The sequence below is a fragment of the Nicotiana sylvestris genome, chromosome 5 (assembly GCF_000393655.2).
Source record: "Nicotiana sylvestris chromosome 5, ASM39365v2, whole genome shotgun sequence".
In the NCBI taxonomy this organism is placed as follows: Eukaryota; Viridiplantae; Streptophyta; class Magnoliopsida; order Solanales; family Solanaceae; genus Nicotiana; species Nicotiana sylvestris.
Window position 1 is genome coordinate 114,972,768 of NC_091061.1, and position 26,097 is coordinate 114,998,864.

Sequence of the window (26,097 nt, forward strand, 5' to 3'; positions counted from 1 at the left end):
CGTGACTCGCTGGGGATTCCTCCACTACCTGAATTAGCAAGCCCAGAACGAGGATTCTCCAAAGTGTTGTTATTTGGAGTGGGTGTTGGTGGTGCAATAGGTAATTGGCTGACAAAGGCCTCAAGAGCTTTATTGACTTGTTGAGCGATTAGCTTTTGCAAAGCTTCATTGATAGCTTCATCATTTTCAAATTGAGCGTTTTCATTTGCATGAGATCCATCAAGAGTGCCTTCTCGAGACCGCCGAGGGGAGCTTTGGGGAGAAGGGATCGGGGTGTGATCATCCTATGGATTCCCCTGGAGTTGATTGTTTCCTTGGTTTCCTTGGGTGTTATCATTAGTGTTTGACATGGTTGATGCAACAAAAAAGGTTAGGCTAAGAAAGAATAGATTATCAGATTTCCGGCAACGGAACCAATTTGTTTAACCAAAAAGTTGAACTTCGGTCAAAGCTTTAATTTAGAATAACTCGGGTTACTGATAGTCAGAAATGAATAAGGGAAATTGATTTTGCTAACAACAAGATAGACAGAAGAAAATAAAGTAAACCAGTATATTAAGATGATTTCTCGTGTCCTTACAAATAATCCATTCTCTCCTTTTTATAGCTATCTCAAAGATATACGTTTTGCCTTTGTCATAATAAGGTCTTTATAGACAATTAAAGACATTAAATGCTACGTTACATAATCATTGTAATTTAATACAGATTCTCTAATTTTTTTAGTATTTAATACTTATTAAATACTGTATCTGTACTCTCTTGTGTTGTCAGATTCATTCTCCTTGATTTTTGGGTATAAATAGGTAGGAGCGTTGAGTCTTTTGAATAACTGCTCGTGCCTCTACTTGTACCTCTGCTCGTATCTATTGCAACTAGTGCCTCTTTGCAAATCATCACTCGTTGACCAGCCTTCGTGTCATGATATGTCATCTTCCAATCACTTCAATATGTAAACTCAATTTTCTCAATATAGTAAGCAGGGTACATGCAAGGGTTTCCTTCCCGTTGAATCTTATTCATACATATTATTATTTCAAATATTGAAATAAAAAAATACAAAAAATCGCGTAGGAGAAACCTTATCGGTGAATTTTTTTTTTTAACTCTACAGGAATGGTCTATGGTCTAACTTAATACTCCTACATTCATGTAGACCGTTTATGTATCGTATAATTCTAATTTTGAGAAAGGTGACGTGACATAATTCGTACATATTTAGGTAAACATGAATAATATTATTAATTATTTTCCCCAATTTATCTTTAGTATTTCAGTTAGTTTTCTAAAACAGTTATAATCTCTTATCACTATTATATATGGAAGTTCCATTAATATCTTTTGACTTGAAAAAACAAAATCCAAACAATAGTCCCTGGATTTTTTTTTATAGCAAGATAATAATCAAATAAGGTGACCATATATATTTTATGGTAAGATATTCAAACAAAATGTTGTGTACCTATGATTTATCCCAAGATTCTAATGTAATAGATTACTAAAACCTTTTTAAATATGATTACTAAATAGGTTTATGGTTAGTCATTGAATTTGACTCCATTTTCATTGATGGCTTCCTTCCAGTTCCCAGCCTATCTCATCAAACTTTTCATTTTCCAACATCACAAATTCCATCTGTCTCTCAATATCTCTTTCTATAACATTTCGCTTTCCTGTTGTCTCATGGATTTGACTATGGTGACAACGGACTCCAACTGGTGGGTTTTTACACTACCTGCTTTTCTCGGTTCTAAAAATCTTCTTGATGAATACATAATCATTTCCATTGTTTTAGCCTTTCTTTCAATCACTCTAATCACCTAGGCTTGTTCTCCCAGGGGTGTAGCTTGGAAAAATGGTCGTAATCGTAATGGAAAAATCCCAATTCCTGGACCCCGTGGTTTTCCAATTATCGGTAGCCTTTTCATTCTAAGTCGTGGCTTGGCTCATCGCTCTTTAGCCTCCGTAGCTTGGACTCATCAAGCTAAACAGCTTATGGCTTTTAGCCTTGGTTCCATCCCTGTAGTTATGTCCTCCGATCCTCAAATAGCTAAAGAGATTTTAACTTCTCCTCATTTCTCCCATCAAACAATCCGTTAAGAGCCTTATTGTATACGGTGAATCCGGGGGCCCGATTTTTCCCGTCGTTAGGTCGTCTCGCGGTCATGCTCCTCAAGGCTCGAAATCAAGGTAGAGACCCACCCTTTGGGGTCGTCATGAACCGGCCCCAGAGGACATTACATACTAACAGCTATAGTATGCGAGAGGGGAATTTCCAAGGCACACGGCTAAACCTGACAAAGCTGACCTATTCGGGGCCTGTCCCAAGGTGTCACATCCAGCCATCCTGTCTCCATGCCTTTATAGTTAATGCATTTTGTACTATAACGGGTTTCCCTTCCTATATAAAAGGGATCCCCATCACTTTGTAACTCTCGGCTGCTGTTGCTCCAACCATTCTAAACAAGATCAATAAGATCTCTCTCTTTTCTCTCTAACTTACTCGCTCGAGGCTACTCTTTCCATTTATTGCTTTCATACTTGTTCTTCATTTATTGCTTGATATTGGCCATAAAGAGCCTTCTTTAATTATATCTTAACTGTTATCCCCTTCCCGGTTACCCCCGATAGCTCGAGCTCGAGCCGGGTATCGACCACAAGGTCTTTCATCGATCAGTCCGAAGCCTGGGTCGCAAGCCCCTCTATTTGATTACTGCCCCGTTTTAACTTGTATTTCATCATTAAAGTTCATACGCCTAGCATCAACTGCTCTAACAACTAGCATAAAAATAGATCACGTTTTTTTAGAGTCTCAATTACAAATTTAATTGTTATTACCATTTTCATGGTAAACAGTTTGGTGCCCACCGTGGGACTAAAAATAATAGTGATTATTTTCTTGCTGGTTTCGTTACACAACGCAAGTTATCTTTCATGCTTTTTCTTGCCCAAGATCTTCGATTTCAGGACAGAGCGCCTAGCTCGGTGAGCAAAAGGGGGCACCAGAACCTTGAAAACAACAGAGAAAAGGACACGACTGCTCCAGATGTCGGCACACCACCGAACTCAACCCGGGCAGAAGGAAAGGTTCTCCGACATGATGTCCACATGATTATTGGGGGAATTACCCAAGGACCCATGTTCAAACGAACGAGAACGTCCACTACGGAAGAAGGACTGACCCGAAACCGCATGTCCGAAGACACCCTCATATTCAGCGAGAAGGACCTCGAGGCCATAATAGAACCGCACAATGACGCACTGGTGATCTCGTTTCTCTTAAACAATACCAGGGTAAAGCGCGTGCTCGTGGATCCAGGCAGCTCGGCCAACATAATTAGATCAGAGGTAGTTGAACAGCTAGGGCTGCTCAATCAAGTCATTCCCGTCCCTCAAATCCTCCACGGCTTCAACATGACCGGCGAAGTAATGAAAGGAGAGATCACCCTCTCGATCAACACGTCCGGCGCGATTCAGAACACCAAGTTCCAGGTCATCGACGACGACATGAGGTACAATGCATTACTTGGCAGGCCTTGGATACACAGCATGAGGGCAGTACCCTCAACCTTGCATCAGGTGATAAGGTTTCCCACGAGGGAGGCATCACAACCATACATGGAGAACAGCGGGCAGCGAAAGAAATGTTCGCGGTCCACCATAAGGCGTCAATTCCCATGTGCCCAATCTCGGACGAGGATAGAAACATATAGGCCCCCGAGGACGATGAGGAAGATTTCTTTGCCCCCCAAACCTTTGTCGCCCCCGAAGAATTGGATGCGACCAAATCGATAGTCGAAGAGCTGGAGCATACCATTTTAATCGAGCACCTCCGAGATCGTAAAGTATACTTAGGAACGGGGTTGACCCCCAAACTCAGGACAGGGTTTATTCAATTTCTTAGTAATAATATCGACTGTTTTGTCTGGTCCCACCTAGATATGACAGGAATCCCGCCGGAAATAACCTCCCACAGGCTGAGCGTTGATCCCAAATTCAAAGTAGTAAAGTAGAAGAGAAGACCGTAGTCCGAGGTAAAACATGCCTTCATCAAAGAAGAGGTAGCGAAACTTTTTAAAATTGGATCCATTAGTGAGGTAAAGTACCCCAAATGGCTGGCCAACGTAGTAGTAGTGCCCAAAAAGGGGACTAAGCTAAGAATGTGCATAGATTATAAAGACTTGAATAAGGCGTGCCCTAAAGATTCATTCCCATTGCCTAATATCGATCGTCAGATCGATGCTACGGCCGGCCACGATACCCTCACTTTTCTCGATGCCTACTCGGGGTATAATCAAATCCAGATGAACCCCGAGGATAGGGAAAAATCTCATTCATCACAAAGTATGGTACATATTGCTATAACATAATGCCCTTGGGGCTAAAAAAACATAGGGGCAACGTACCAGCGCCTAGTTAATAAAATGTTCGAGCATCAAGTAGGTAAATCAATGGAGGTATATATTGATGATATGCTAGTCAAGTCCCTGCGCGCAGAGGACCATTTGACCCATTTGCAGGAAACTTTCAATATCCTCAAAACCTACAACATGAAGCTCAACCCCGAGAAGTGTGCCTTCGGAGTGGGTTCGGGCAAATTCCTGGGCTTCATGGTTTCAAACAGGGGGATCGATATCAATCCCGACAAGATAAAAGCCATCGAAAAGATCACAGTGGTTAACAATGTAAAAGCCGTCCAATGGCTAACGGGGCAGATAACGGCCCTGGGCAGATTCATCTCAAGGTTATCAAACAAAAATCACCATTTCTTCTCTCTACTCAAAAGAAAGAGCAACTTCGAATGGACTCCAAAATGCCAACACGCCCTAGAAAAACTACAACGATACCTGACTAGCCCACCTTTGCTGCACACGCCCAAGGAGGATGAAATGCTACACCTGTACCTGGCCGTGTCTGAAATAGCGGTAAGCGGCGTACTGGTTCGAGAGGAGCAAGGTACATAATTTTTTGTTTATTACGTAAGCCGAACCTTGGGGGGTGACGAAACCCAGTATCCCCATCTAGAAAAATTGGCTCTCGCGCTGATAAGCGCCTCGCGTAAGCTGAAGCCATATTTTCAGTGTCACAGTATCCATGTTCTGTCAACATACCCCCTCTGGATCATACTGCATAAACCTGAGTTATCGGGTTGATCGGCCAAATGGGACATTGAACTCGTAGGGTATGATATTGAGTATCAACCTCGAACGGCCATCAAGTCCAAAATTCTGGCGGACTTCATGGCTGATTTCTCGCCATCCCTCGTACTTGAGGTAGAGAAGGAACTTTTATTGAAATCAGGCACATCCTCCGGGGTATGGACCCTATTCATAGACGGTGCAACAAACATAAAAGGATCTGGGCTCGGTATAGTCCTAAAGCCACCCATTGGTGGCATAATTAGACAATCCATAAAAACAGCGAAATTGACTAACAATGAAGCCAAGTACGAGGCTATGATTGCAGGCTTAGAATTGGCCAAAAGTTTGGGGGCCGAGACTGTCGAGGCAAAATGTGATTCGCTCCTCGTAGTGAGCCAAGTGAACGGGAGCTACGAAGCTCGAGAGGACAGGATGCATAGGTATTTGGACAAAATCCAAGTTGCGTTACGTCGCTTCAAAGAATGGACCTTAGTCCATGTACCCCGAGAGCAGAACAGCGAGGCTGATGCCCTCGCGAATCTGGGATCTTCTTCTAAGGAAGAAGACCTACTCCTCGGAACGGTTGTCCAACTATTTAAATTAGTGGTCGAGGAAGGTCACGCGAAGATTAACTCCACCAGTCTGACATGGGATTGGACAAATAAATATATTATTTCTCTAAAATACAGGAAGCTACCCGCAGATCCAAAAGAATCGAGGGCCCTGCGAACAAAAGCAGCCCGGTTCTCGCTCGACAAAAATGGGAATTTGTACAGGAAAACTTTCGATGGCCCCCTGGAAGTATGCTTGGGACCAGGTGACACAGATTATGTACTCCGAGAGATCAACGAGGGCACCTGCGGAAATCATTCCAGGGCCGATTCCTTGGTTCGAAAGATGATCAGAGCGGGCTAGTATTGGGATAACATGGAAAAAGATGCCAGAGAATTCGTCCGAAAATGCGATAAGTGCCAGAGGTTTGCTCCCATGATCCACCAACCCAGCGAGCAACTACATTCCATTTTATCACCATGGTCATTCATGAAATGGGGAATGGACATCATCGGCCCTTTGCCGACGGCACCAGGTAAGGCTAGATTCATTCTATTTATGACTGATTACTTTTCAAAATGTGTGGAAGCACAGGCCTTCAAGAAAATAAAAGAGAAGGAAGTCATCAATTTCATATGGGATCACATCATATGCCGGTTCGGAATCCCATCCGAAATAACATGCGATAACGGGAGGCAGTTGATAACTAGGAATTTTGACGTGTTTTATGCTCCTTCCTGCTTACGCTTTGATTATAAATTCTTACAAAATAGTCCCAAAAGGCTCATAAGTTGTGCTTGATTGCAGGTTTGATCGACAAAGTGACGAAATGTCAAAGATCGACTCAAAAGGAGTGAAACTTGCTCAAGTACCAAAGACAAGGCAAACTCAGGACAAAAAGGCCTAGTGCGGCCGCACTACACTTTGTGCGGTCCACACTAAGGGATTCAGAGAGCTGACAAATCGAGCTTCAAGGCAGTGCGGCCGCATTAAATCTTACATGGTCCGCACTGAAGGTTCCACGGCCACATTGCCATTATGTGCAGTCCGCGGAAGAGAAGATCAGAGAGATGTAATTTGACAAGGATCAAGCCAGCACAGTCCGCGGTCATGTTTGTGCGGACCGCATTAGAGACCTCCGCGGTCGCGATCCATTCTGCGCGGTTCACGGAGCCTGAGTTAAAAGAGCCAAGACTTCAAGTCCAAGAGCCTAGTGCAGCCGCAGTCCATTCTGTGCGGCCCGCACTGACCCCGCAGGGGCATTTTTGTCCAATTTTTTCAGCTTAGTGTAAATAGAACATTTTTCTATTTTTAAGGTATCAACTATTATCAGAACTTAGATGCGCTTGTAAGAAGCCATATTGTAGCCATTTTGGGCAATTTAATTTAGCTTTAACGATAGAATCTCTGTATTTACTTTAGTGTTTAATTAATATGTCTTCATCTATTTCTCTTTTTTTTTCTCTTCCAGCATGAGTAGCTAAACCCATTAGCTTGGGTTGTGGCTCAACCCTAGTGTGGGTAATTGATGAGTGTTGTGATTTAGGGCTAGATTGACTATGGGTGTTTGTTATTTGGGTCAATTTTATGGTTTAATTTATGAATTGGTGGTTGCAAACACTGGTTTATGCTAAGTTGACTGGGCTTTTCTTGAGAAAGAGAGCCTAAGTCTCCAAAATTGACCCAACAAGGAATTGTGATGGACTCAAGAGAATTGATAGTCCCAATTAAAGGGTTAAACCTCGAGAGAGTAATTATCCGACTTGAACCCTAGTTGCTTGAGCAAATTTGCCTACCCATTTGATCTTGAGAAAGTCAATTGGGCAAAATCACTCTCTCTGCCGAGAGGTGTGAGAGTGGGTAAAATCGTGCAACGGTTATAGCATATTTCTCCAATCATGTTAATCATGCCTTAGAAGCAATTACCCGTCAAATAGCCACCTAGGTGAAAGTCACTACCGTAGTGCCTTTCTACCCATTAGATACAACTCTTAGCAATTTTCGTTTAGCATAGTCTAGTTGCATTTATAATTAGTAGTTGATAATAGTAGTTTGTTAAAAGAAAACCAAAAATGATTGGAAGCGATATTTGGAACAACTACACAATCCCAATACAAATAGATACTCGACTCCATTCCTAGCTCCCTGTAGAAATCGATCCCGACCCACAAATCGGGTAAAAGCTATTGCGACCCTCTCTTCCTACTTTTTAGTAGAGCGGAGTAGGTAACGATCACTTTTTGGCATAATTTCCGGGGAGGAGGGGAGGCTTTGTGATGGACTTGAGATTAATGATTCATTTCCCGACGAACAACTCATTGCGGTGTCAATGAATGATATGCCATGGTTTGCCGATATTGCCAATTACCTTGTGACTGGAGTAATCATGTGCAAGCTCTCTTCTAATAAAAGGAAGAAGCTCAAGCGGGATAGTTTGGATTTCTATTAGGATGAGCCATACTTGTCCAAGATTTGAACGGATGGTGTGATTCGTAGATATGTCCCGGAGGAAGAATAATTGAGTATCTTAGAGGCTTGCCATTCTTCACCCTGTGGTGGCCATCATGGTGGGGTAAGGACCGCCTCGAAAGTTCTTAGTTGTGGATTCTATTGGCCCACCTTGTTCAAAGATGCGGTTGATTTTGTGAAGAGGTGTGACGAGTGCCAAAGAGCGGGCGGAATTTCAAAAAGGGATGAGATGCCTCTCAATACCATTCTTGAAGTGGATATCTTTGATGTTTGGGGCATCGATTTCATGGGTCCATTTGTTAGCTCTTGTGGGAATACTTACATTCTCGTGGCGGTTGACTATGTCTCAAAATAGGTTGAAGTCTTGGCTTTGCCTAACAATGAAGCCCGGAGTGTTGTTGCATTTCTTAAAAAGAGCATCTTCACAAGGTTTGGCACTCCTCGTGCGATTATTAGTGATGGGGGGTCTCATTTTTGCAATAAAGCTTTTGACACATTGCTTTCCAAGTACGGTGTCAATCATAAGGTTTTGACCCCTTATCATCCTCAAGCTAGTGGTCAAGTGGAAGTCTCCAATAGAGAAATCAAAAGTATCTTGTCAAAGACGGTTAATGCAAAAAGGACTGATTGGTCGAAGAAGTTGGATGACGCTCTATGGGCTTATCGGACGGCTTACAAAACTCCGATTGGGATGTCTCCATATCGGTTGGTGTTTGGGAAAGCATCCCATCTTCTGGTTGAGTTATAGCACAAGGCCATATGGGCTTTGAGGAAGTTGAACTTTGAATGGGATGTTGCAGCTAATTTTCGTGTTGAACAACTCAATGAACTCGATGAATTTAGATTCCATGCCTACTCCAGTTCGTCCTTGTATAAGGACAAGATGAAGTACCTTCATGATATGCTCATGGAAAGGAGTTGAATGTAGGTGATTTGGTTCTCTTGTTCAACTCCCGGTTATGTCTGTTTCCGGGAAAGCTCAAATCCAAATGGAGTAGACCGTTTGAAGTTGTGTTTGTGACCCCTTTTGGTGCTCTTGATTTGAAAAACAAAAATGGTGAAGTCTTCAGAGTTAATGGGCACCGAGTCAAGCATTATCTTGGAAAGTTTGATGACAGCCACGTGGTGGCGCTGCTTCATTTCAAATGATGTGATGGTAACATGCGTCGTGCCGCGACGTTAAATCAGGCACTTCTTGGGAGGCAACCCGTGTCTTTTTCTTCTTGTTTTCTTTGATTTTCTTTGTATTGTAGGTTTGATTTTTATGCTAATTGGCTGTGAGATGTTGCAGGGCTATGTTGATGCAGTGTAAAACATGATGGAAAAATTGAACACATCTCTGAAGTTGCCAGTGCAGCCGCACTACACTTTGTGCGGTCCACACTAGTGTGAGCCAATATGAGGAGTCTCTAAAGTTTGCCACCGCTGCCGCATTACATTTTGTGCGGACCGCGGTGGACCTCTGCGGTTGCGGTCTGTTTTGTGCGGACCGCAGAGGTTGCCTTCTCAAACTTCTTCTAAACAAACCCAGTGCGGACCGTGGTCCATTTTGTGCGGCCGCACTGGTAGGTGAGAATGGGTGCCAGCGGTTGTTCTATAAATAGACCTCCGGGGCCCCTGTTTACACTTTTCACAAAATTTACACTCAGAAGAGACTAATCACTGTTCATACTTCTTCCTTGCTCGTAATTACTCATTTGCTTTGTGTTGATTCTTTCCTGCTCAATATCTGGTAACATTTTACCTAACTCTTCTTAGTTTAATTATTTAATTTCATTTTAGTTTCATTTCTATTAGCTGGTAGCTTTTCTTCTCCTGTAATTCTTTAGTTTTTAGGTTAGTTAGTTCAAATGTTAATGTCTGGGTGCTTGATGAGTATAATGCATTGGATAATTGAGTAGCGACTTTAATTAGGTGAAATTTGAACTGAAAAAATCAAAAATTAGAAACCCTAACTCAATGCCATATTTGGGCACCCTCCGCGGACCGCGGTCGTGTTTGTGCGGTCCGCGGTGCCCTTGTGCGGTCCGCAGTACCACTTTGTGCGGACCGTGGTGATGAACTTATGCAAGGTGACCTTCAGCCCAGTGCGGCCGCACTGGCCCACCGCGGCCACGGTACCATTCTGCGCGGTCCACGGTGGTTATATTCAGAGGGGGGTATTCTGAGTCCCACTTGTGTGCGGTCCGCGGTGACCTCAGTACATCCGCACTTCTTTTTGTGCGGTTCGCACTGACCTGTTTCTGCAACTGTGTCTGCAACTGTCTGTTTCTGTTCTGCAATTCTTATTGCACTAATGTCTCACTGTCTCTGCTGATACTAACAAGTTAGATGTTTGTGTTTGCAGACAATGGTTAAACAACTAGGGAAAGGCTCAAAACAACCCGACTGAGGTGATTCCTCTCGGGGAAGGAAGCAGAGATTGGTTAAACTCACTCCCCAGGCTCGTCAAAACATAAAGAAGATGAGAAAGACAATTAAGGTAGCTGATGGAGCCTGTGATCTATCGAGGAGTGAGTATCTGCCCTCCCAAGATATCTCGTCAGACTCAGCACCAACACATTTCTACTCAAGTTTTAGATTGACAGATGACACTCTTCCACCATCACCCACTGCCCAAGCACCAGGGCATGTTTCTACTGAGTCATCTGAGGGCTCAGCAGCCAACAGTGGTGAATACTCCACCTCCCCCACAGCTTCATTATCTAGGGAGGGTGCAGACGGAAGTGAGGAGGAAGTGCAAGGGGATGAGGAGGTAGCTGAGGGTGGTGAGCCTCAGGTTGGTAGCATTGCTCGAACTAGAAAACCCGAAGTTTGGGAGGATAGGTTCGTGAGCCAGGTGGCGTAACACAAATTTAGAGAGTGGTGGCTAGTGAGAAAATTGATACCGGAGCGGAGTTTCATTGACAGAGATCTTTTACCCCACAACCCTAACGTGCATAGACAGTTCAGAACGGGAGTGGGGTAGGAACACTTTTTTTATGACTGTGTGGATGCCAATGAACGCTTAGTCAAAGAGTTCTACTGTAATGTAGCCCACATCGTAAAGGGTTCCAAAGTGACTAAGGTTCGGAACCTCAAGGTGTTGTTTGATGGGAAATCGCTCAACGAATACGTGGGTTTCAATGAGGAAGATGAGTCTCTCTATATGGCAAAGCTGGAGATGGGCGAGGAGGTCCGTACATGGTTAGCTCAGTACTTGGCAATCCCAGGTACCGTTACGGAGTGGTTGACTATTGGGGTTAAAATATTACGGAGGACCCTAAACTTTGAGGCGAGGGCTAGGAGACATTTGTGTGCAGCCGGTTAGACCCTACTACCCATGACCAGACACTTCCTCTCCATCGGGCTGTTTTGGTTGCTTCCATTATGGCGGGGTACCCCATCAACGTAGGGAATGTGATGTCCCGGATCATTTCTATAGTGGGTGCCGAGAGCGATCGGAACTATCCTTTCCCCAACACCCTTACTATGTACTTCCGGGACTTGCAGGAGGACAAGAGACCATACGACATCAAGGTCAAGGCGACAACCCCGTTCTCCTGGTACAGCTTGAAGGGGAATGACAACCCCAAGGACAAGAACTACAAAGCCCCTGCTTCTGCCTCAACTGGCTAGTCTGAAGAGACAGTTGTGGTAGAGACCCCAGCTGAGCCTGCCTCCACTCATACTGAGATGCCTCCTGGACCTTCCACATCAACAGGCCCGGAGATCCCATCTACCTGGGCTCGTCCCATCACTGCCCACCGGCTGAGCCAGGCCTTTCTGAGTATAAACAACTGGATGCAGACTACCTCATCCAAGTTGTCCACATTGACTACCACAGTAGAGGCTTAGTCGGCTCTTCCAGCCCACAGGTGCCCCAGTCGATAAAGGATGCTTTGAAAGAGATACTTGAAAACCAGAAGAAAATCCTCACTACTCAGGAGACATTGACCAAGGTAGTCGATTCACACAGCAAGGCTCTCAAGGAGCTTGCTCGGTATCATAAGAAGCTTATGAAGACACGGGCCTCCAAGGTGTCCGTGAAGGCACTGAGGGTTGATGTAGATAGACTGAAGGCAGACCAGCTGCCTTTGGACCTGTTGCTCGTTGACCCAATCTCAGCAGCTCATCCACAGCCGGAGCAGCCCCAGAGGCCTCCAAAGAGGAGGAAGATCCCGAGTGCAGATGATGTCGTCATCCAGTTGGCGGACCCACTGGAGGCTTCCTCCAGTCAGCCACAGGATGTACCTGATCCACAGCTTGTCCATGTCCAGGCCCAGGTCCCAGCAGCCGAGCAGTAGGATACCGGGAACCAGTCTGAGGTTCCCGAGCACACAGAGGACCCAGGGACCGCACATGATCCTATGCAGACGGACACGACTTAGGGAGTCTTCATATCCTTTCTTTATTTTATTTTTGGTGCTTATTTGATTTAGTTGGCATTGGGGACAATACCAGCTTTTATTTGAGGGGTAGCCCCCTTTATCTTTGGATGATTGTATATATACTGATTTAGTTTATGCTTTCTTGATTTTCATTTGGTCTGTATATAATCTTACATTTAGTTACTTTTATCGCACTTTTTATCTTTCATTTGGTCTGTATATAAAGTTACATCATTGTATATATTCATTCCCCATTGTATATTCAAATCCCCTATTGTATATATTCTTTCTATTTTAGCAAAATTTTTCGGTTTTAGCTTCTTAATTATATTCGTAGCTTTTTGTTTTGTTTTTGACGCTTTCAATAAGCCTTTGGTTTTCTTAATGCCACAGTTCTTTCCAAAGGTGGAGTATTGTGTGAACCGGGTGGCTCTTCCCGATGATGGATGGCGTGACAACCTTCTTAAGGGTTTGAGTCCGTTTTTGTTTTTATTTTTGGTAGTCTATAGTTAAGGGTACCTCAAGAAAAGCTTCATTTGGGCCTAGCACATTTGCCGTTGATCCCATGGTCAAAGACAAAATGTTGTGTTTAGGATGGTAAAAGTCGTGACCTTGAGACTCTTGTGTTGACCAACAATCATCAAGTGGTCTTTCGGGACCATTGTGTGCTCAAATCGTATCTAAGGTTGTTGTGGGCCCCCGAATCTATGTCTTTAGCAATCCTTTAGCTCGTGTGGTAAGAAATCGAATTGCGAGTCCAAGTCCTAAGCCATTGGTCTAGAACTTGCCCTGAATATTTGTTGAGGCGAAATCTTAGGTGAAATTTGACTTGAGAAGTGATTATAGGCTCTCTTTGATCTAAATGATAGTTGAACTATTCCATAGCCTACCAATGATATGATCCCTAGTAAACCCTTTTGAGCCTTAAATATTTTTCTTTCAAAAACTATGATACAAGCCTATACCCGTTCTAAAAGATACCCTCCCTTGGCACCCGATCTTTCCTTGAGCACATGAAAAAAGTATAAGTTTGGGGGGAGAGACGAAGAAGGGAACAAAGTGGTAAAAGGTACAAAAGCGAAGAAAAGGAAAGCAATGAAAAAGAAAGAAAAGAAAAAGACAAAAAAAGAAAGCCCAATGTGAAAAAGAATAAAAAGGGATTCAAGAAAAGCAAAAGAGAAAAAGGTGTGGAAAGTTGAAAAAGGAGAAACGTTTTGAATTGCATGAGAAAGAGTGACAGTGTATCTCTCTAACCCCTTAGAATGGAGTAAGATGACTCAAAGAGTCAAGAGAATTGTGCCAAATGAATCAAAAGAAGTGCTTAAGGGGAGATGGAACATACTTAGATCTAAACATGTCCTACCCTGAACCAAAAGCCTTCACAATGACTCCATAAAAGCCCTATATGATCTTGAGTTGAATGAAGCTTGCATTAGTGGATACTTACATGAGGGGCAAGCATATGGTACTTAGAGCCGGACTTGTGACCTTTCCTTGAGAGAGATGAGTGAAGTCTCATTGACCTCGGTTTGTGTGCTAATACTCTAAAAGGTGAGGTTTGCTTAGGGAGAGTTGAGGATATGTGAGTTTGGGTTCCACAATGACCGAAGTAATTGAGAGAGTTCTTTGATATAATGAGTCAACTCTTGATGCTCTTGTGTCACACTTGATCCATGGTTTATCAAAGGTTAAATGTTGTTAATGATTCATTCGTATTGAGGGCAAGTGTTAGTCTCAATAGATGCTTGTTGAGGTTACTTTAGGATAGCTGAAAATACTTGGATTTTTCCTTAATGGGTGGGTCTTATTTTATTTGCTTGAGGACAATCAAAAGCTTAAGTTTGGGGGAGTTGATAACTATGAATTTTGACGTGTTTTATGCTCCTTCCTGCTTACGATTTGATTATAAATTCTTACAAAATAGTCCCAAAAGGCTCATAAGTTGTGCTTGATTGCAGGTTTGATCGACAAAGTTACGAAATGTCAAAGATCGGGTCAAAAGGAGTGAAACCTGCTCAAGTACCAATGACAAGGCAAACTCAGGACAAAAAGGCCTAGTGCGGCCGCATTACACTTTGTGCGGTCCTCACTAGGGGATTCAGAGAGCTAACAAATCGAGCTTCAAGGCAGTGTGGCCGCATTCGATCTTGTGCGGTTCGTACTGAAGGTTCCATGGCTGCATTGCCATTATGTGCAGTCCATGGAAGAGAAGATCAGAGAGATGTAATTTGACAAGGATCAAGCCAGCGCGGTCCGCGGTCATGTTTGTGCGGACCGCATTAGAGACCTCTGCGGCCGCGGTCTATTCTGTGCGGTCCACGGAGCCTGAGTTCAGAGAGCCAAGACTTCAAGTCCAAGAGCCTAGTGCGGCCGCAGTCCATTCTGTGCAGCCCGCGACCCTGCAGGGGCATTTTTGTCCAGTTTTTCCAACTTAGTATAAATAGAACATTTTTCCATTTTTAGGGTATCAGCTATTATCAGAACTCAGTTGCGCTCATGAGAAGCCATATTGTAGCCATTTTGGGCATTTTAATTTAGCTTTAACGATAGAATCTCTGTATTTATTTTAGTGTTTAATTAATATGTCTTCATCTATTTCTCTTTTTTTTCTCTTCAAGCATGAGTAGCTAAACCCATTAGCTAGGGTTGTGGCTCAACCCTAGTGTGGGTAATTGATGGGTATTGTGATTTAGGGCTAGATTGACTATGGGTGTTTGTTATTTGGGTCAATTTTATGGTTTAATTTATGAATTGGTGGTTGCAAACACTGGTTTGTGCTAAGTTGACTTGGCTTTTCTTGAGAAAGAGAGCCTAAGTCTCCAAAATTGACCCAACAAGGAATTGGGATGGACTCAAGAGAATTGATAGTCCCAATTAAAGGGTTAAACCTCGAGAGAGTAATTATCCGACTTGAACCCTAGTTGCTTGAGCAAATTTGCCTACCTATTTAATCTTGAGAAAGTCAATTGGGCAAAATCACTCTCTCTTCCAAGAGGTGTGAGAGTGGGTAAAATCGTGCAACGGTTATAGCATATTTCCCCAATCATGTCAATCATGCCTTAGAAGCAATTACCCGTCAATTAGCCACCTAGGTGAAAGTCACTACCCTAGTGTCTTTCTACCCATTAGATACAACTCTTAGCAATTTTCGTTTAGCATAGTCTAGTTGCATTTATAATTAGTAGTTGATAATAGTAGTTTGTTAAAGGAAAACCAAAAATGATTGGAAGCGATATTTGGAACAACTAAACAATCCTATCTAAATAGATACTCGACTCCATTCCTAGCTCCCTGTGGAAATCGATCCCGACCCACAAATCGGGTAAAAGCTATTGCGACACTCTCTTCCTACTTTTTAGTAGAGTGGAGTAGGTAGCGATCAGCAGTTCATCGGGAGCAAGGTAACACAGTTCCTTGAAGATAACAAAATCAAGAGAATCCTGTCAACACCTGACCATCCATGTGCAAACGGCCAGGCCGAATCCACAATAAAACCATCATTCAGAGCTTAAAAAAGAAACTGGAGAGCGCCAAGGCAAAATGGAGAGAAACGCTGCCTGGGGTGCTATGGGCATATCAACAACTTCAAAATCAAGCACCGGGGAAATACCTTTCTCTCTAGTGTACGGCACCGAGGCATTGATACCGGTGGAAGTCAGGGAACCAAGCGCCAGATTCCAGCACACTAATGAGGGCTCGAACAATGAGGCCATGACAATGGCCCTCAAGCTACTCGATGAAAGGCGGGAAGCCTCGCTGATTCGGATGGCTGCCCAGAAGAAGAAAATTGAAAGATACTATAACAAAAAAACAAATCTCCAATTTCGGGATCGGGGACTTAGTCCTAATGAAGGTTACTCTCAACACCTAAAACCCCAATAAAGGAAAGCTAGGCTAGAATTGGGAAGGATCGTACCGTGTCCTCGGGTTAGTTGGCAAGGGATCCTACAACCTTGGCACCATGGAAGGCGAACAGCTTCCGAGCAACTAGAATGTATCGATGCATAAACGGTATTACTGCTAGGGCACCCGATCAGATAATCCCGCAAAGATCCTCGGGCAAATGTTGCACTCTTTTCCTTCGATCGAGTTTTTTCTCGAAATGGGTTTTTGCCGGCAAGGTTTTTAATGAGTCAATGTCCACACGCCACCTAAGAAGGACTCAACAAACCTGCCGGGTTTTCTAAATGACAAATGGGGTTCCAATAGGAAATGATGTACCGGGCCAAACGGTCGAGGTCGGGCTTACGGCAACACAACGACATGTATTTACGCCAAGCAATTAAAGAATATCTTTTGCCAAAAGCATCTCTTACTCCAAAGAAAATCCAGCATGCTCACGGCAAGGATCCATCCATCGAGTACGTCCCGAAATACTCGGAGACTTAGCATCAACAATTTGGCACCCACATGACCTCAGGGTCGGATCTCCATGTTCATAAGACCCCAACAAGGCAATTCCGAGCTCACGAGTAACGGCCTTCAAGCCTAAGCAAACTCAATGACTCGGAGACTATCGTCAATCGCCATCTACTGATAAACCTGAGGCCGTAAGACCCCAAGCGGGCAAACTCTGTCTAGCCAGATCTATTTTATACAACAACAAAAAATTGTAAGACCTCAATAGGCATAAAAACTGTAAGACCTCAACGGGCATGAAAAAAACTGTAAGATTTCAACAGGCATGAAAAAACTGTAAGACCTCAACAGGCATGAAAATTTTGTAAGACCTTACTACAGGCATAAAACTCAATTCCGAAGTTTAGGCTATATGTCACATTTGTAAGACTCCCGAAAGGGTATACCCTCGATATAGATGACTAAACTACCACACTCAGGACCAAAAATGGCTACGGCCAAACACAAATGACTACGGTCAAAACGGCTGTATCAGCCAAATTAACGCGACTTGGGGACGCCTAACCGTTGCTAACAAAATCACAGGCCATTACTTCGAATCTACTTCGAAAAGAACCGGTTAAAATAGGCTACCCTCGATAGGCAAACGAGCTTTGACCATGTCAGCTCCAAATTGCGAAGGCTTCGAGCTACTCGGCCTACGAGCTAAACCTTCCGAGGTGCTCGAACATTGCCGCTACCGACTTGAAATCGAGGTTCTTTCCGAACCGACGATGGGTCAGGCAAAAACATTTCAAAAAGTCCTTAACGAGAGGAAAACAAAGCCTACATACATGCCTAAGGTCAAGAGCGTAAGAGCCATTGTTGCCAGCCAAACAAGCCTCAGGGCCATACACTAAACGGCCGCAATGACCAAAAGCGTAATAGCCACTGTCGCTAGCTTAAAAATTTGAAAGCTTGAGGGTCAAAGTGAGCTCGAGTCGTAACCTGATTCGGAGACCGGATCCAAAATAGTTTACTATACATGCCTAAGGGCAAGAGCGTAAGAGCCATCGCCGCCAGCTTCATGATCCTCAGGCCACATACATAAAAGGTCATTTCGCCCAAGGCATAAGAGCCATTGTTGCCAGCCCATGCAAATATAAAACTTGAGGATTGAGCTCGAGTCGAAGCCGACTCGGAGACTGAGCCCAAAACAGTTGAGCAAAAGTATAAGAGCTCTGATGGTAGTTTACATTAAAGGTCGCATCGACCAGGCGCATGAAAGCCCCCGAGCTTGCCTAACGAGCCACAGGGCCATATCGCAGGTCTAAGGTTTCTTGACAATTCTTGTTGAATTCCGGGCAAAGAGGGGAATAGAGGAAATAAAGCCGCAGGATTCACTTTATACACATGCCAGTATGAAAATACTATATACAAACAGGAAAATCAACAAAAATCCTAATCTATTGCCAAGTCGGCATCCTCAATGGCTCTCCAAGGGTTGCACCCAGGTAATTACGAGTCCCCCAATGGCCCCTTCTCAACGGCATCTTCTCTCCCCAGGGATTCACCCCCAATTTTAGCACCACCCGAGCTGCCTTCCGACGCGCCCCCAACGGTCCGCTTTTGGGAAACCGGCCAGGCACGATTTGCAGCTCGAGGTATAGACTGGCTAGCCCCCTCAAATGCCTTCTTAATGCAAGAATCTACAACAATATCTCCCTTCCCCCTCTCCGTGTGAGTATACAAGCGCCTCGGCCTCGACTTTGATCCAAAACAATGCAGCCACTAGTTTGGAATGGAGACCCTTGTACTTGTCACTATCCTCATTCGCATCCTGGAGTTGACGCTCGATCAAGGTTACCTTCCCCTAGAGGTTGTCACTCTCGGAAGCTATTTCGTTTATGTACTGACTAAGCTTAGAAATTTCAGTATCTCTGGCCTGAAGCTCCCCTCTCAGCAGGGCGTTCTCCTTTTCAAACTACACAAATTAGGCCCAAGAAGTTAAAAGCAGTGGAATCTCACAAGGGCTCGAATAATAGTAAAAATGGGGGATGAGTAACCTGCTCGGTAAGATAGGCTTTCTCGCGCTCGTGGCAGCTCACCTCATCCTGATACTGGGTGAAAGCCTGGTTATAAAGCACTTTAGCCTAAAGCCATGTAAAAAGACAAGTTAGAAAAACGAAATCGGAACAACCCAGAGCGGCGGACAAGGTTAGCAAAAATTACCCGCTCGCAAAGTCTGCCCATCTCGCCGAAAATGAATGAAGCATCAACCTCGGGACCTCCCTCGAGAATGGTTAGTGACCTCTCGAGTGAATCTCCGCCTTTGACTAGTGCTCCTACTTTAGAAGGCTATTCACGCAGGACGTCTTGCACTTCGTGAGACGGTAGGATCTCTTCTTGAGGAGAATTAACAACAACCAAAGGGTTAACAGGATCAGCCAAAATCTCCGTTCCTTGTTCACCATGGACCCCAGATCTAGGCCCCTCAAAACTGACCACCAAGGGCGTCCCAGCTCAGGAAGAATTCCGGCCACCTGCCAACTCGGGGGTAGTGATCGATACTCCATCCATTGCCTCACCACAGCAAAGCTGGGCTACAGCGGCATCAGACTCCGATCCGGGAGCATCCATCCCCAAGGCCTGAGGGTCGGCTGAGTCTATATGCTCTTCGGGGGACGTTGAGAAGCTGTTTTATCCCTCACCTTCAGCTCGAGGATTTCACGTCGTATCGGAGGTCAGAACTACTAGGTCAACCTTGGAATATTCCGCCTTAACCCTCTTGAGCTCCGGAGGCCCAACAGGCAAACTCTCCTACCTTTTCTTCTTCTAGCCAAGCACCAGGGTGTCCCCTCCAACGGGCGGTGCCTCTTTCGTCAAAGGGATTTCCCCCAGACCTACATAAATGCAGAGGTTAAATGCAAAGGATGAAGAACTCTACTAACAACGATCTACGTCAAAGTATGCGGATGCAACAAGGCTCGGGGCTCACCATGGTCTTTAGCTTCCCACCGAGCTCGGGATAAATCTTGCCACACTCGTTCGGTATATGGTCAAATTGAGTATAAGCGGCCAACCCAACCCTGGAGATTCGACACCGCACTAAGGTAGATCGCTATAGTTGAAAAGGCAGGAAAAGAAGAGTTAGATGCTTGAAGAAATATCGCCAAAAAGAAGCAAAGACAACACGTTTACTTACGCCCAGCGTTCCACTTCTCAGGGAATAGCAGCTTTTCCACTGGAATCAGGTCAGACGTCCTCATTCGGACGAATCGGCTTACACATCCCTCGTTCCCGAGCTCCTCGGTGCAGGCAAAAAAGGATCTCGGGGCTCGCCAGCGAAGCTTGATTAAGCCCCCACGGAGAAGACGGAGACTATACATCCGGATCAGATGGTTGAGGGTGAAGGGCATCTCCTCTATCATGTTCGAGTAATGCCTGATCATATAAACCACGCGCCAGAACGAAGGATGAATTTGGCCTAGAGTCACTTGATAACTCCGGCAGAAGTCGAGAATCATGAGGTTGATTGGGGGCGAGGATGGCCCTACTGGCCCCAAGGTAAACGGGTAGGTATATACACTCAGAAAGCCGGATTTATGAGCTGTAATATCTTCCACCCGAGCAGGAATCTCCACAAGCACGGCATCCCCCCAGCGACAGTCGGCCCTCACTCTCCCGACATCTGTTATCGAGCTGATATACTGAGTTAGAGGCTCACGATGCCCTAGCCTCGAGGAAGGTCTCTCGGCCTTGAAATCGGAGGTCATCGCAAAGGATCCTGGGACACATTCCTCCGCACAGGGAGGAGTAGCCGCTTCGCCTTGAGAGAAAAGTGAAGAGGATGAACCTGCGACCTTCTAGGAAGCAGAAGTGGAAATTTTTGCCATCCTTGGGAGATTCTGAAGGAAGAAAAAGAGTTGTGTTCCTGAAAGAGAACAAGAACGAAGGAAGAACAAACCTTATTAGGGGTTTTTTGGCACAAGATGGGGTATAAAAAGAAAGAGGGAAGTATTTATAAAAGCACTGTGTGCACATTGAAGGAAGCCAAAAGGCAGCCAACCGCTGTAATCAATGTGAAACCTGCAGGAACAGCATGCGTATTGCATCTTGGCACCTCGTAGCCGTCACTGATTGTAAGAACATCGAAGGAAAAAGAAGTTTAGGATCATTTCTTACCACTTTCACTCTAACAAATGCGGAGACAATCTGTATACGATGAATCCGGGGGCACGATTTTCCCCATCGTTAGGTCGTCTCGCGATCATGCTCCTCAAGGCTCGAAACCAAGGTCGAGACCCACCCTCGGGGGTCGTCATGTACCGGCCCCAGAGGACATTACGTACTAACGGCTATAGTATGCGAGAGGGGAATTCCCAATGCACACGGCTAAACCTCACAAAGCTGACCTATCCAGGGCCTGTCCCAAGGTGTCACGTCCAGCCGTCTCATCTCCATGCCTTTACATTTAATGCATTTTGTACTATAACGGGATTCCCTTACTATATAGGGGGATCCCCATCACTTTGTAACTCTCGGCTGTTGTTGCTCCAACCATTCTACACAAGATCAATAATATCTCTCTCTCTTTTCTCTCTAACTTACTCGCTCGAGGCTACTCTTTTCATTTATTGCTTTCATACTTGTTCTTCATTTATTGCTTGATATTGGCCATAAAGAGCTAGCCTTCTTTAATTATATCTTAATTGTTATCCACTTCTCGGTTACCCCCGATAGCTCGAGCTCGAGCCGGGTATCGACCTCGAGGCCTTTCATCGATCAATCTGAAGCACGAGTAGAAAGCCCCTTGGTTTGATTACTGCCCCGTTTTAACTTGTATTTCGTCATTAAACTTCATACGCCTAGCATCAACTGCTCTAACAACTAGCATAAAAATAGATCACGTATTTTTAGAGTCTCATTTACAAATTTAATTGTTATTATCATTTTCACGGTAAACACTTATGTTTAGCCGAGCCATTGGATTCGCTCCTAATTAAACTTACTGGCGTCTCTTGCGCCGTATCGCTTCTTCGCATCTCTTTGCGCCGAAGCGAATTGCGGCGCATGAGACGGGCCGTCAACTTGACTGCTCTATTATGATACATGACATAGTAAATGAGCAGTTGCAAAATGGGACAGTTTCTTTGAGGAAACATTTGCAGTTGGCTTCTTTGCATAATATAATGGGAAGTGTTTTTGGAAAGAGCTATAATAAAGACAGCAAGGAGTTAGTGGAGCTGCAAGATATGGTGAAGGAAGGATTTGAATTACTGGGTGCTTTTAATTGGTCTGATTATCTTCCGTGGCTTAGCTTTTTCTATGACCCTTCGGGTATTGTCCAACGTTGTGAAGCTCTTGTGCCACGTGTACAAAAGCTCGTCAAAACCATTATTGAGGAACACAGGTGTAGTGCTATATCCAAAATGGTGTCGGATAATGCAGATTTTGTGGGCGTTCTTTTGTCTCTTGATGGAGAAGAAAAGCTAATGGAAGATGACATGGTTGCCGTTCTATGGGTACGTAAAAATAATATATTTACATAACTGTAATTATTCACATTAAATATGGGTTTTAAATAGGGTGCCAACACGTTAATTTCTGGCAAAAGGTTATATATTAGTTTCAGGCGGACCCAGGATTTGAAGGTAGGGGTATCTTATTAAATTATTCAACCAGTGCCCTAATCAGACTTTTGATCTTAAGAGTTCCACGAAAAATATATGATCGTTCTCAACATATATATACATTATGATTAGTTGTGTTTAATTTTTTAACATGTTCATAATATCCTGGTTGTTTAAATTCTTTTGATTAGTCAACTTTTTACAAGTGTTGACGTGTAATGGTTCTTAATTTATTGTTGTAATGCAGGAAATGATTTTCAGAGGGACTGACACTACATCACTTCTAACTGAATGGGTGATGGTGGAGCTTATATTAAATCCCAAAGTGCAAAAGAAGTTACAAAAAGAAGTTGATAACGTTACAATGGGAAAAGTTGTGACTGATGCTGATGTTACTCGGATGCAGTATTCACAAGCGGTTGTGAAGGAAACTCTGAGAACTCATCCACCGGGTCCACTTTTCTCGTGGGCAAGGCTTTCTACATCTGATGTTATGTTAAGCAACGGCATGGTTGTTCCCTCCCACACGACAGAATCCACTTGAGTCCAAACCTGAGCGGTTCATAGTGGTTGAAGGTGGTTTGATGGTGGACGTCAGGGGTGGTGACCTTCGTTTGGCACCGTTTGGGGCCGGAAGGAGAGTATGTCCGGGGAAGAACTTAGGGTTGGTCACGGTGATGTTATGGGTGGCAAAGTTAGTGCAGAATTTCAAGTGGGTGGAGGATGGAGTCCACGCAGTTGACTTGAAAGAAGTTCTGAAATTATCACTGCTGTGGCTATTCATAGGAATGTTCCGTTTTAGGGGTTCTGCGTGTGTTTTATTTTTTTATATATTTTCTACATCTCTGAACCTTATAGATTGAACTTGATTGCTAAATTGGGACAGGATATGATAAGTAGTATTCCTGCACATAGTATGGGCTCCTATTTCGAGTCAAAAACTTAAATAGTGCCAAAATTGGCACAAAATACGTTTCTACTGTTAAAAAAAAGTTACATAAATACATAAAACGCAGTATAATATTGTGTTTTACTTTAACGGAAAGTTAGTTGTTAAAGTTAAACGCAGTACTATACTGCGTTTTATTAAAAAATTATTTTTTTCAGGAAAATGCAGTACAATACTGCGTTTAACTTAAACGCAGTATTGTACTGTGCTTCCCTATAATATTTGGGCCCACTTCTGCAGGACTGCAGAGAATTAATTTTTAGTGTACTGCGTTTACACTGAAATGTATTATTATACTGCGTTTTACTCTGATTTTTGGGCCCACCAATAAGTATTTTGCGGATAACTGACATAACAATAATTCAAATAGATAAAACGTGGTATTGTACTGCATTTTACATGGCTCGGACTTGCCTTATTTAAAGGCGTTTCAATTTTATGAAAATCCATTCAATACTTTCTTCAAACTTCTGTTCATACTTCTCTCTTCTTCTTATCAATCATTTTTTATAATGTCTGAAGAGCCAAAAATAAGGGTTTCATTATATTGGGGGGGGTGAGATTGTGCTAGAGAATAACTCTGTGAGGTATAGCTCACCTCCACAGTGTCATGTTAAATTGCTGCTTACAATGGAGTACGATAAATTGGTATCGTTGTTACGTAAAAAGATGAGTGTGAGGAAGCGTTCGGTTAACCTTAAAGTAACCGGTAGATTTCCATATTCAGTGTCTCCACAGGGGTTTGCTTATTATTCTGAGTTTAACATCAAAGATGATGAAACTCTTAGAGATTTTTTGCGGATTCCGGATGAATACAGGGAATTTATTGTAATAAAATTGTTGGAAATATACGTCAAGATTGAAGACGTTCCCAATAATGAGGGCGTGCAAAGTAGGGATAACCCCAGTCATCGGGTGGTTATTCTGGAGCAGATTTTGCCGGACAGATTGTTGATGAAAGAGCTTGCCTTGATTTAAACTTGTCACCACCGGCGAATGAGCAGCCACAAAATAATTTTTTGACTTTATATAATCCACAAGACGACTGGTAAACTTCAATTTTTCTACGCTTTAGCATTGTTTATTTTATGTTTTAATTGGATTTGTATTAACACTCATATTTTTCATAGGGGGTACCGTCCGGATATGAATTTTACAAGCTATGACCCCGCCCCTAGTTGGAATATGCGTAGTTCTGGCGTATTGGACCACGGTGGTCCATCCGGGAGTCGTCACCAACAAGAAAATATCCATCGCGAAACGTCAAGACAATACGACTTGTAAGTAAAGTGATATAGCTATATGTAAAGTATTTATCTAGTTGAGTAACTTATCATTTTGTTCTTTTTGTGCAGCGAAAACGAGCTTCTTGATGTTCCTGACCTCACACAGTTGCCCATAGACGACGTATTGACTCGTGATTTGGCAGATGCGCAGAGTCAGGAAGATGATAGTAATTATGATAACAATGCGAATGAGTCTGGAGATAACACACCCTTCCCTGATGAGGGTGATGATGAGGAGGAAGTGAATGTTGAACCTGAGCTGACGAGGGAGCATCTTCCTCCACCTCCCGCTAGACAAACAGTGTACGAGTCCCATGTGCCATTTCATGAGCGGAATATTTCCTACCTTGATAATTTGCCAAGTATGTCGAATGTGGATGCCCTTACAAGGGATGATGATGAAATTTGGTCAGCGATGTGGGATGAGTCTAGACCAGCGGTTCTGACAAAGGGCATGTATTTCTCCGATAAAGCTCGCCTAATTAGGGCTGTAAAAATCTACAGTGTAAAAGAGTGCTGTGAGATGACGGTAAGGGATTCAACTACGGAGGTATACAAGGTTGTATGCCGTAGAGACTTTATGGGTTGTCACTGGATATTGCGTGCCAATAAGAAGAAATCAGGTTTGTGGAAAGTGGGTAAATTTATTAGCACCCACATATGTGAAATGGACACATTCAATGAGAATCATTTCAACCTGGATATAGACTTGATTTTTCTTGCCTTGATTCTATATTTGGAAGTGTCTATTAGGTTCAAGATTAAAGAGTGTATTACAGCCGTCCACTAGGAGTATGGTTGTACTATAACCAAAAGAAAGGCATATCTCGGTCACAAATGTGCCTTTGAACTTATTTATGGCGACTGGGATAAGTCTTTTTCATCGCTGCCCCGGTACATAGCCGCACTGCAACACTTTAACCCCAGGATTGTTGTTGAATGGAGGCTTGAGCGGAGTCCGGACAGACCGAAATATATTTTCAACTATGTGTTCTGGTCATTTAAACCAGCAATTAATGGTTTTGTTCATTGTCGTCCTGTAATTTCCATAGAAGGTACTCATGTCTATGGAAAGTATGATATTAAGTTTTTGATTGCAGTTGCAGTAGATGCCAACGGACAAATATTTCCACTAGCTTTTTCCATTTGTGCCAACGAAAGCGAAGAGACGTGGACGCTTTTCTTGAACCATTTGAAGCAGCAGGTTGTCAAACAGCGTTCAGGTATTTGTCTAATATCTGATCGACATGGTGGTATTTTAAGTTCTGTACGGCACTTGCCTAAATGGCAGGAACCCTATGCGTACCACCGTTACTGTGTGAGGCACCTGAAGGCCAATTTCCAGAAGAAATATCCTGA

At 43.6% G+C, this 26,097-nt stretch overlaps 1 pseudogene; it reads left to right on the forward strand.

Moving 5' to 3' along the window:
• The first annotated feature begins 1,683 nt into the window (after nucleotides 1-1,683).
• On the forward strand, nucleotides 1,684-26,097 carry LOC104226031 (cytochrome P450 78A7-like; annotated as a pseudogene).